The following is a 13,416-nucleotide window of genomic DNA, read 5'->3' as shown; positions in this document are numbered from 1 at the left end:
CTTTTGTCTTGTCTTTACTTTGATGTTCAGCTTTGTTTTCCCTTGGACCATAGTTTCAGTTGTTTTCAACCTACAGTGCATCTGTAACTGTGGGACCCAGAAAAGACTGGGGGCAATCAAAAATACTGTTTGATTTATATTTCTGTAATGAGTCTTGTTTTACAGCACTATGCCACAAACAGAAAACAGTGAGACAAGCCACTAGTAGAAGGTAAGTATCTGACTTTGCACTGTACTGTGTAACTTGTACAGCCCTTATCTCCTAAGGGTAAATGCTCTTCACCAGAAGAGGAGGACCTGTTCCTCTAAAACCTTTTAAAGTTCTTTGTTGTATTGAAATGTATGCACATCCTGTAGAGAAGGGCAAATACACCAAAAAAGTCATAGTCTTTTTTTATTTTACAGTTTTGATAAAAAGATGCGAACAGATTTTTCCATGTCCAAACTTAGAGAATTTAAGAATCACAGTCTTTGAAATGGTCTAATAAATTGTATTTGTGTTAGAGAAACTGAACACATTGTTAGAAGAAATAGTTTATTTTGATATTAGAATAAGCTAATAGTGAAAGATCTTTTAGAGAGAAATATATATCAGTATAAAGTACAATCCCATATTCATTACTTAGAAAGGTTGTTGCAATAGAGCACATAGATCCTTCAATTTATTTGTCCTGAAAAAAAAAACCCATCGAGTAAAACTCAGCTCTTCTTCTCCAGCTTAGATTTATAGAGCTACTCTTAAAAATTATGTTTTAATCATACTACCCAACATCTTTTTTTTTTTTCCTCCATAAAATCAGGTCACCATATCCAGATCCTTCCTTGAATTCTTTTCTAGCCATCAGCAACTATCCATGACTCTTGAAGAACACCTTCCTCCAGCAATACAGCGCTGTCTTCCTCATGAGAGCTGTCCCTCTGTACTTGAAGTCCCCATAATGAGTCCTTCACCACACGCTATGGGCTATGACAAAAAGGAGGGTATGTAACACAATAAACCCCACTGATCCATGGGCTGATCTGTGTCTGTTGGTAGAAGAGCAGGGATGTTCTGAAACACACAGTACAGCACGTTAGGGTAACTGACCTGAGCTTCCAGATTATTTTCTTCTCCTCCTTGATGCTTGTCAGTGAGTTCTTAACAATGAATATCATGCCAAAAAACAATGCTATTTTGAAATTCTGTATGGACCTTGAAGTCTGCCGTGGAACTAGTAGAGGGAAAGTAGATTAAAAACTCATGTTAAACTCAAAGATTCTAAGTAAAAGGTAGAGTAGATAATTCCAGATGGTTTTCGGTAGGACATCTGCTCCATGTATTCTATCTCATAATGACCAATAATCCAAAGACAAGGCGAGATTGACACTGCAGACAGAGAATACAGCTTTCTAAGTAATAACAGAAGATACATGTATAACTAATGCATTACAGTCATCTGTTGGACAAGCAAGCATGTAGGACTGGTCCTTACTCATGGAAGAATGATCTCTGTAAGTACATGACCCTGAAAAAAAAAAAAAGGATATACACAGATGTGCATGGAAGAAAACAAGCAGGGATAACAGAAGGCAAAGCAGGAGGGAGCAGGTTTGTGAGGGGCCTCTCACTAGAGCTGATCCAGAAAACAGACTTAGGTATCATCAGACAGCAGAAAGAAGACAAGAGGTGGACCTGAGGCTGAATAGGATACCAGTGGGAGTTGGGAATAATTCTGTGATCATCCTTAAGGCTGGGATACATGGGATTTCTTATCCAATGTTGATTCAACCTGTTTTATCTGGTATATAGTGACATTGTCTTTAATTACACATTATAGACTTTTTTTTTTAATTATTTCCACATGAACCCCTTGTCCTCTATAAAAGCACCACATATCTATGCCTCCTATACTTGTAATTGTTAGAAGGTGATACAAGGTGAGATAAAAGACCTCATTTTTAAAGGTCATTCGTAACTGCAAGCAGATCATTTCCACGGTCACTCACAATGACTACACATACAATTAAACTAGTTTGGCTGTGCACAATGACTTGCAGTTGTAAGTGTCTTTGCAAACCACTCCTGTGAACCTTTTTTCAGAGATCAGGGTTGCACTGAAGAATCCTGCAAGTAAAAACCAAGGAAAATAACATGGCTGAAGGAATACAAAATCCTATCACACATTTTCACCAAATCTGATGGGACAAACGGAGCTGGACATAGTGTTGTTCCTGCCTGTGGCCACGTTTGGTGACTGAGGTTTGTATCACACAAACTAATCAGAGCAGGAGTACACCTTTTCCAAAAAGCAGCAGAAAGTATTCACGTTGACAAAAGATTTGCAGAATAAAATTTTGATTTCTTGAAAAGATAAATGGGATATATATTTCTTAGTACAGGGAGGAAAAGAACTACTTAAAACAAATAAAAATTCATGCTAAAACCAGCAATAAAGCTAAGAAGCAAGAACAAAAACCGCTTAAACTGAAAATCAAGTTGCTGGAAGACTTAAACATTAGACTGTGAAAAGTATCTAGTAATTAACTAATTTGCATTATCAGTGGCACAAAAAGCATGAGCTAAAGGGACTTTTGGATCTCTAAATACTACGATTCTGATCCTCCTAAATTAGAACATACTTTCTATTATCTCTGGAGCAATACAAAAGATACACCCTCTGCTTAGAAGAAAAAACTATCAATGTGTCTGCTTCAGCAGGAGTAATCACAGGCAGTGATTAAATTACTAATGATCTTTTCTCTTTTTGATGCATAAACACGATTGTTGTTAATGAGACTACACATTTTTAGCAAGCAGAGAACAGCCCTGTCAGCGATGATATCTACACAAACCTCACTATCAGAGGAGGAAAATGAGAACAAGGGTTTATGTGAAGAAAGATAGAACATTTTTCTACTACGTGTAAACTTCTCCATAACAAAACATTAGAAATTTAAATGTAGAAAATTATCTAAAATGCTAATGAGATTGTGTGTATGCTGAGTGAGTATTTCTTGCTGCTAACTACCCGTGCTTAGACCTTCTGGCTAAAGACATTGCCTGTCACCATCCATCTGAGTATCTGGCTTTGGGGGATATTTCTAGCCAACAAACTTATATTACCTGCATACTCAGTTTTCTTCTTTCTTTGTTAAAGTGTGATTGGAACTCTACCATATACAAAAATAAAAACAGCTCATCTATAAAACAGCTTACTTTCAAAAATGTATTGGTTTAAGAAAGCCCTAAGAGGAAAACTGATTCTTTAAGATCCATGGCTCCCACCTCTCACTTCAGTCTGTAGTTTCGAGTATACCAAAGGTGGTGCTTTTAAAAATGTTTGTACTGTATTAAAAGCTCAAAAATCACTGAAAAATCCAAGGGTTGTCCACTCACCCTTGTTTATCAGCCATAGTAATTCTTTCGAAAATCTTAATAGGAAAGCTATCCAAATGCCTGAACGATTAAACAACCTCCATTTTACCTTTCTGGATTCATTCAAAGCCTCTGGATGAGGCTTTGGGCAACGTGGTCTAGTGGAGGGTGTCCCTGCCCGCACCAGGGGGGTTGGAACTAGATGATCTTTAAGGTCCCTTCCAACCCAAACCATTCTAGGATTCTGTGATTCTATGATGATCTTTCCACCGCTCACTCTGACAGACAGGTATTTCCACCAGCTGAAATTCATGTCACCACAACACAAACGTGCTTCCCGCCAGCTGGATCGGCCGGGGGCTCCGGAGGCCTGTGCCCGCCTCAGGCGCCTCAGCGCGGCCGGCGGGGCGCACCTGGCCTGGCGTGCCGCCCTTTCCTCACGAGGGGCACGGCCGACAGGGTAGGGCGGCAGCGGGAGACGGGGTGAGGGCTCCCCGCAGGCGGAGGGGTCTGCGGCCGCCGCCAAGCACGGCGGGCCGAGCCTTGTCTTCCGGCGAGGAAGCGCTCCCTGAGGGCTTGCCGCCGCCGGGCCAGCCTCTCCGGGAAACGGATGGTTTAAATAAGTGTCCAAACCCACGGTAAACACGACGTGTTCGTGTCGCTAGCCCCGCTCTCACGCCCCCGACGGGCAGCCTGTAGAAACAGCCGTTTCTAGCAGAGGAGGTTAAGAGCTTTGTTAGTCTGCTCCAGATTTAAGGTTGAGCTTGCGATAAGGAAGAGTGGTGTCCCACGGAGGGGCATGCAGGGAGTCAGAGGAGAAATCTGCCTTTTTCCCTGAGGAGCAAGAAAAGAGGAGAGGATTACTCACTGGGAGTTGGCACTCCCACAGCAAACCCAGCCTGCTCCAGGCAGGGAAGAAGGGTTCAATGGCTGCTGGGGTGGGTGACTCGGTGGGGAGCAGTGGGTGTTTGCAGAACGGGCAGTGTCCTGTACCAACACGCTCCCTGACAGGGGTTGTCAGAGTGGCTGGAGAGGGCTCAGTGTTCCCCAGCTGCCCCAACCTGAGATCAAGGCCACAGCTGACTCCTCAAGAGGAGGAAAATTGAGAGACTCAGGAAATTTCTTCACCAAAGACAGCTATGAGGGTGTAAAGACAACTATTTCAGAAAACGAATCGCTGTGAAACGCAACTGCTGTGTGTTTATAGCCCTTGAAAAGACAGACTACTGAGAAATCAGCTTACTGCTGAACACTGCTGGGTACTGCAGGAGGCAAACCCAACAATTCCCTCTCCCTTGCTAGTTTCTAAGCATGTACCAAAGTGAGATAGCAGTACGTAGGGCTTTTGATTACTCTGTTGACTTCTGTCACAAAAGCAGCAAAAGGGTGGTGGTGTTGGTTTGGGGTTTTATTTTTATATTTGTTTAGTATGATACTTCTATTACTGAATTTAAGAGTTTAAATTATCATTGAATCACAAACATTCAGGAAGGAAAATATTGGTGAGTATCCCCCCTGTCAGAATATTTCATTTCTTAAAGAATAATATAAGAAGGAAATAATACCTGCTGTCAACAATGTAAGTTTTGCCACTAATTTCAGTGACAGTTGAAGACATGCAATTGAATGTCTTGATCAGTCCCTTTTTAATGGATATGTATGTCCCTTTGTATTTTTATGCAATGTCCATCACTTTGGTAAGTAAGCAGAATCTTTGTTTCTTAAATCAGAGATTACTAGATAACCTAATCATTCCCTTTATTTCTGGATAGCCTAAATTGTCCCATGATCAGATATTGTAGCTGCATGTGTACTGCTTTGACTTCTTTTGTCAATAATGTGAAGACCTGATAGATGACTTTCATATTCACACTGTAGATCCAGTCCCAGGTAATGGGAATTTTTGATTTAATCAGAGAAAGAAGAGACTTTATTTCATTTTGATTTATTAATCCTTCTTATCATGTAGCATATTATCCTGTATTATTTACTTTATGAAGTGCAAAAAAACCCCTAAAATATTTAAAAATAAATCTTTTAAATATGGTTAATGCTGTTAGATCAGCTAGATGGATAAAAGAGAAGGAAAGAATGCCTGTACTGATTAAACCAGGAGATACTGTTTGACCAAAACTTTTGCCTTGTATGTAACAAGATTCAAAATCCTTGAATAAAGAAGAGGACATAAAGCGCAAGCAGAAACCCACCCTAGATTTACTGATGACATTGCAACTTGGTTTCAAAGACAAAGACTTTGAAACAGCAATCAAAAAACTGTATAAGTAATATGAATTCTGTTTGAAAGTAGACCCAACTATGCTAACCTATAAGATAGTGTTTGAAAGGTGCTCAGGCCAGTTTTAAGAGCCAGATCTTGCCAGAGGCCTTCGTCTTCATCAGTACTCCAAATTAAAATTTATTACAGAAAGTAATTACATGTAATTTTATATTAAATTAAAATGCAAAGCTAAATCCAGACACATATTAGTTTGATAATACAGCAAGAATACAAATGTATGTACATTATTATACAAATAGGTAGCTATAAAGATGAATACATGACATTGTTCATTGGAAGAATGGAGAGGACCTTATAATAAGTGTTAACCTAACTGAAAATACAGGGGCTTGTTTCTCTACTGTGAGTGAATTCCGCTTGGTAATAGGGAAATGCCAGGAGAGGTGTCATGGCTCTCAGATCTTGAGATGCTAACCAAGGGAGTATCTGCCAGCTCCATGCCAGGAGCAAGTGTTCCAGTGAGGTCAGAGCACTAATTTTATCACTCAGGATTTGTTTTATTTGCTTGTTTTCTTTTCCAAAGGAAACTCTGTCTCAGCAGTCAATGAACAATTGATTCTTCATGAATTGATGATTTTTCAAGAAGGGAAAGAAGAAAAACTTTATAGGTTTTGATTCAGTTCAATATACATTATTTCTTGTGTGAAAGAGAGCCTTAGCTTAGTTCTTTCTGTCGTCTTTTTCAGGCAACCCACTTGAAGTCTTTGGGCACTATCAGAATCATTATTTAATCAGAAAATATTTATTTCCCATGAAATTGCTGAGTTACAGGAAAGAGATTTTACCTATTTATTAACTTGGGACAATGTAGCATAGCGATCCACTTCAAAAAGTCCAAAATTAATAAAATGGTTAATTAACACAGTTTTGCAGTAGAAGCCAAACCATTTTAAGTAAGAAGCCCCAGAAAATGTCTGAATTTATTCACTTACTTGTTAAATTGGGTTACTTGACTCACCAGTATCATTACATATTTTCTCATTTTTTATAGTGCTGAGAATTCCTTGGGAACAGATAATTTTGTTCTTGGAAACATGTAGGAGACTACAATCTGATACGGTGTAATTTTGAAGGACCAATTTTATGAGTTCAGTGAGAGTCGATGTTGCTCCTGTTGCCATGAAAATTACATAGTTTATCAGCCACATTCATTAGGCTCTTTGTAGCTGGGCATAGATTGTTAAAATTGTACTTGATGGTGTAACAATAAGAAATAAACCTAACTGACAAGCAATAGAAGTTTCTTCGCCATAACTTTGCTGGTTTTGCATATAATTTCTTACTTGCTTTAGGTTTTTGGCTGGTCTTGACAAATGATGAATTGATTTTGAGGACAACTTGTCAAGGGAATAAGTCCCTAGAAATAGGAAACTGCTTAGCTAGTCTTAGAAGATATCCTATGTCTCAAACCCAAATATATTCCAGCTAATTTTTTATTTGCCTATGAACAGTAGGTGCTTTTCCCTCACTTAAGTTTTTCATTGGTAACCTTCTAGACCTTACTTTTAATTACAAATATGAATGCACTCAGCAAAAATCCTATGCCATTTACTCTACTAGGACCAGAACCTGGCCTTTCTAAGTGAATATAATTTGTATTCCCATCAGAAGTGATTTTATAATGGCTTCCTTAACAAGATAATCCATCAAGGAACTGATGACAACTGCACCTAGTAACCTACTTAACAGATCCAGTTTGACAACTATTACACATTAGTGCATGTCATCAAAGCAGGGTGTAACTTAATATTAAATTAATAGAGCAAACACATTTGATAGTGGACCATCATTGCTTGAGAATTTTGAAGGTAATAACTTACAAGCAGAAGAATTGTTTGGTTTGGCTTTGGAGTAATACTGTCTTGTGACCAGAATGGAGAAAATACCTACTGCTCATGAAGGTAGTTCAATCATCAGATTCAAGTAAATGCTTGAATTTGTTTGCTAACGATACTTAGAGATGTGTGTTCATGAAGGACTTCCCCAAGATTTTATTTCATTTGGTTCATGAACACACATAAGATAGTAACTGCCCCTAGAGGAGATGTCATTCAAATTGGCATCTTCGAGTCCACAGATTGCCTCTTGTGAGTTAATCAGTTCAGGTTTTACAGGGAAAAGCTGATTTTCCCGTGTCTCTGTCCATTTTGAAATAAAAGATCCAATTGCTAGTGTGTGTCTCCGTGACTGGAATGGAACTGTGATGAGTGAAATAATATATTATCTTGCAAAAGAGTAAATAGCAATAGCCATGGTCTTAATTCCAGTGAACGATTCACTGTGCATAGAGTAATATTAATAGTCAGGAGAAAGTTGCAGGTTTTCTGGATCCTTGGGAATATTTTTTATTTGATACAACATTTTATCACAGGAAAATTTATTTTCCTGCAGGTAATCAGAATTTAGAAACTATTTCATAAGAAATGCTCAGAATTATTCTGCATCTTATATGTGTATATATATTGCATTTAAGTATTACCAAATATTTACAATATGTTATGAAGTCATATCTATGTGATCTGTACCACCTTTAAACTGACTCTTGATTTCACTGTTGAGAATTAGCTAATCTTGGAGTTCACTATTAGTTTACAGTAATACAGTATAGACTATTCCTGAAGTATCCCTTTAAACTTATTTTGCTTATAAAGTTCACTTCATGCTTTGCCTTCGCTACAAGTATACCAAAGTATCTGTAATAGCCATCTTTCTTTAAAAGAGTAAAAACTTTTACCAGCAAAGTATTTTTTGTTTGGTTTGGGATATTATTTTTTGTATTTTTTTTAAATTCATTAAATGAAATGAACTGTACTGATAAAATTACCTTCTTCCTGAGGCAAAAACATCATCACTTGGAAGAAAACCCAATTTTTGCTCTAAACCATTTTCACTCTGTCAGCAGATTTCCATGTTAAAGTTAATAAAATAGTCAAATCTCTTTCTGTTACAACAGTGAAAAAATTGGTGAGAGTAACACGCCAGATGAAATCAGGATGTTAACTTTGTAGCAACCAGTTTGGTTTATCCTGGCTATCAGTTATGGCATACCTCTACAACTGGAGTGGTATAACACCTCGGCTGGACATTTGGGGAGAAAAAGAATAGCTGGAAGCATGGTTACTGTTGGCACAAAGGTAAGCAACAGCATCTGCTAATGCTAAACAACCTCTCTGAGTTGCATAAGCTATGGTGGAAATTACAGTCTTGCAAGTATAGCTTGAATTGATCGGCTTTTAGACGAGTGCCATCCAGAATAATGTATTCATAGAATCATAGAATCATAGAATGGTTTGGGTTGGAAGGGACCTTAAAGATCATCTAGTTCCAACCCCCCTGGTGTGGGCAGGGACACCCTCCACTAGACCACATTGCCCAAAGCCTCATCCAACCTGGCCTTGAATACTTCCAGGGAGGGGGGCATCCACAACCTCTCTGGGCAACCTGTTCCAGTGCCTCACCACCCTCACAGTCAAGAATTTCTTTCTAACATCTAATCTAAATCGACCCTCCTTCAGCTTAAACCCGTTACCCCTTGTCCTGTCACTACACTCCCTGATAAACAGTCCCTCACCATCTTTCCTGTAGGCCCCTTCAGGTACTGGTAAGCCGCAATTAGATCTTGCTGGAGCCTTCTTTTCTCCAGACTGAACAACCCCAACTCTCTCAGCCCGTCTTCACAGGAGAGGTGCTCCATCCCTCCAATCAGCTTTGTGGCCCTCCTCTGGACTGGCTCCAACAGCTCCATGTCTCTCCTGTACTGGGGCACTGTGGTGGGTTGACCCTGGCTGGGGGCCAGGTGCCCACCAGAGCCACTCTCTCACTCCCCTCATTCCCTAGACAGGGGAGAAAAGGTATAACGAAACGCTTGTGGGTCGAGATAAGGAAAGGGAGAGATCACTCACTAATTGTTGTCACGAGCAAAACAGACCAAACTTAGAGAGGAAATTCATCTGATTTATTACTAGGCAAAACAGAGTAGAGGAATGAGAAAATAAAACCAAATCTTAAAACACCTCCCCCCACCCCTCCCATCTTCCCGGGCTCAACTTCACTCCCGACTTCAACCTCGTTCCCCCTCAGCGGCACAGGGGGACGGGGAATGGGGGTTACAGTCAGTTCAGCACACGGTGTTTCTGCCGCTTCTTCATCCCCAGGGGGAGGACTCCTCTCATCATTCCCCTGCTCCAGCATGGAGTCCCTCCCACGGGGTGCAGACCTTCAGGAGCAAACTGCCTCAGCGTGGGGTCCCCCACGGGGCCACAAGTCCTGCCAGCAAACCTGCCCTGGCGTGGGCTCCCCTCTTCACGGGTCCACCGGTCCGGCCAGGAACTTGCTCCAACATGGGCTTCCCACGGGCTGCAGCCTCCTTCAGGTGTCTCCACCTGCTCCGGCGTGGGGTCCTCCACGGGTTGCAGGTGGAATTGCTACACCCCCTCATCCTTCCTCCATGGGCTGCAGGGGGACAGCCTGCCTCACCATGGCCTTCACCACGGGCTGCAGGGGGATCTCTGCTCCGGCACCTGGAGCACCTCCTGCCCCTCCTTCCTCACTGACCTTGGTGTCTGCAGAGTTTCTTACATCTTCTCACTCCTCTCTCCGGCTGCAAAAGCTCTCTCTCTCTAAGTGTTTTTCTACTTCTTAAATATGTTATCACAGAGGCGCTGATTGGCTTGGCCTTGGCCAGCGGCGGGTCCGTCTTGGAGCTGGCTGGCATTGGCTCTGTCAGACACAGGGGGAACTTCTAGCAGCTTCTCACAGAAGCCACCCCTGTAGCCCCCCCCCCCCCCCTACCAAAACCTTGCCACACAAACCCAACACAGGCCCCCAGAGCTGGATGCAGTACTCCAGGTGGGGTCTTACCAGAGCAGAGTTGAGGGGCAGGATCACCTCCCTCGACCTGCTGGTCACACTTCTTTTGATGCAGCCCAGGACATGGTTGGCTTTCTGGGCTGCAAGCGCGCACTGCTGGCTCATGTTGAGCTTCTCATCAATCAATACCCCCAAGTCCTTCTCCTCAGGGCTGCTTTCAATCCATTCCTCGCCCAGCCTGTAATTGTGCTTGGGATTGCGCCAACCCATGTGCAGGGCCTTGCACTTGGCCTTGTTGAACTTCATGAGGTTTGCATGGGCCCACCTCTCCAGCCTGTCAAGGTCCCTCTGGATGGCATCCCTTCCCTCCAGAGTGTCGACCACACCACACAGCTTGGTGTTGCTGCCAGACTTGCTGAGGGTGCACTCGATCCCACTGTCCATGTCGCTGACAAAGATGTTAAACAGTGCCGGTCCCAGGACCGACCCCTGAGGAACGCCACTCATCACCGTTCTCCACTTGGACACTGAGCCGTTGACCACAACTCTTTGAGTGCGACCATCCAGCCAATTCCTTATCCACCAAGTGTTCCATCCATCGAATCCATGTTTCTCCAATTTAGAGACAAGGATGTTGTGCAGGACAGTGTCAAATGCCTTGCACAAGTCCAGGTGGATGACGTCAGCTGCCCTTCCCTTATCCACCAATGCTGTAACCCCATCATAGAAGGCCACCAAATTTGTCAGGCATGATTCACCCTTAGTGAAGCCGTGTTGGCTGTCACCAATCACCTCCTTGTTTTCCATGTGCCTGAGCATAGTCTGCAGGAGGGTCTGCTCCATAATCTTGCCAGGCACGGAGGTGAGACTGACCGGCCTGTAGTTCCCTGGGTCTTCCTTTTTTCCCTTTCTTAAAAATGGTGGTTATGTTTCCCCTCTTCCAGTCGGCGGGAACTTTGCTGGACCGCCAGGACTTCTCAAATATGATGGCGAGTGGCCCGGCCACTTCATCCGCCAGTTCCCTCAAGACCCGCGGATGCAACTCATCAGGTCCCATGGACTTGTGCACCTTCAGGTTCCTTAGATATTCTCGAACCTGATCTTCTCCTGCAGTGGGTGGTTGTACATGCATAGGTTTTCAGCAGAAAGGTAACCATGTGACATTGTGTCCCATTTCAGGTAGGCCCTTCTGGTATTCTGCTGAGCTGTCTTGAGTATCTCTATGCTACATTGCAAATCTGTGGTACAGATGGATCCTGACTGATTTTTTTTTTTTTTTAAGTGTTGGGAGTGGGATGGGAATATGTTGTGCTCACTCACCAGTGGCCTACAGAGTATGCTGGCACTTCGGTATATGCATAACTTACAAAGTACATTGACTGCTTAAAAATTAATTGTTTTGATGATTCATAACTGAACTCAAAATCTTTTTTAATTGTCTCATACATGTAAAGCGTATATTCAGCTTCTTGAAAGAGCAGGTCTTGCACTTTCAATCAGTCCAAGCATGTAATATCAAATCAATGTATCCTATTTCTGTCAAATCCTCTGTGTACTGCATGACTATGGTATACTGTGATAATATATAATAATAATAATATATAATGTTAATATATAATTTTGTAGCCTTGTAAGCCAACATTAAAATAGCTGCAAAACTTAGTCAGTATTATCAAGGGAGACATAAACATGAGTACTGTCAAAAGTGTCAGCACAGAAAGGCTACATTGCCTCTTGGAGACACTCAAGAGCTGGATGTTTTTATCCTCCTGCTATGTGACGAGATAAATGCTTGTTGTATGACCGAAATGTAGTTCATAGAATAATGAACATCTGGAGGCCAAGCTTCATCTCCTTGGGGATATCAGTGTGAAGATTTTTTTCCCCCTATCTAATTGGAATTTACAATATTGCAGCGTGTGCCTTTGTTTGTAGGCCTCCTGCTATGTACCTCTGAGAAGTCTGGCTTCATGTTTTCTACGCCCTCCTTTTAGAGTTCGGCAAGGTAATCCTTCCCTTGCCTTCTTTTTTTAAGGCTGACCTAACCCTGCTCACTCAGCTTCTCCTCGTACTTCATGTGCCCCAACCCCTTTATCACCTTGGTGATCCTCGGCTGGATATGCCTCACTGTGTCAACATATTCTTTGACAGGGGAGTCCAAAATTGAATTCAGTACTCCAGTTGCAGTTTCACAACTGCCAACCAGATGGGAAGAAACATCTCCCTTGACCTGCTGGCCATATTCTTGCTAATACACCTCTTGCTTGATGGGACTCAATTGAAGTATGTGCTACAGATGTCTCCAATGTCTTCAAACAGGTATGCACAATAATCCTTTTTCCCTTATTCTTACAGCAAAACCCAAAATTAGTGCTGTAACTCTCTACAGTACAGATTTTCTTGCATTATTAACAACTCAAAACAAAAGCCAAGCATTAGTACTCATATAGCCTCATTAAAATGCTATAAAAGTATTCACAGACAAGAAGATTCTAGTGGTTAAATTCTGGGAACTTGAACAATAATATATTTATATAAAATCTTGCACTTCATCACTGCCCTTACAGAGAACACTTTTGAAAAACTGAAGCAGTAAAGGAGTTGATAATATCCTAGGTTTATGTAATACTTCTTTTCCTTATTATCATTTCTTTGCAAGCTTCTCAAACGTGCTCAAACAGGTGATGTATGTTTTCCCTGTCAGCTCTCCTCCCTAACTAAATAATTTACTTTCTAATGTAATAAATGTCGGGCGTATGCTTCCCAGCATGGATGCTTGAATCTAACATTCCATCAAGCAAGTTTTGATTATAGGGTTTTTAAATTATGAATCTACCAGGCGGACCTGGCACAATACTGTCATGAAACTAGTATATTAGTTATCTTGAGGTAAATCTCAAAAAATACAGTCTAAAAATGTACTGAATTTCTATCTCCTTTATGTTCAACAGAT

Source organism: Grus americana, chromosome 1 (genome assembly GCF_028858705.1).
Source record: "Grus americana isolate bGruAme1 chromosome 1, bGruAme1.mat, whole genome shotgun sequence".
In the NCBI taxonomy this organism is placed as follows: Eukaryota; Metazoa; Chordata; class Aves; order Gruiformes; family Gruidae; genus Grus; species Grus americana.
Note: the sequence above shows the minus strand (reverse complement) of the source record.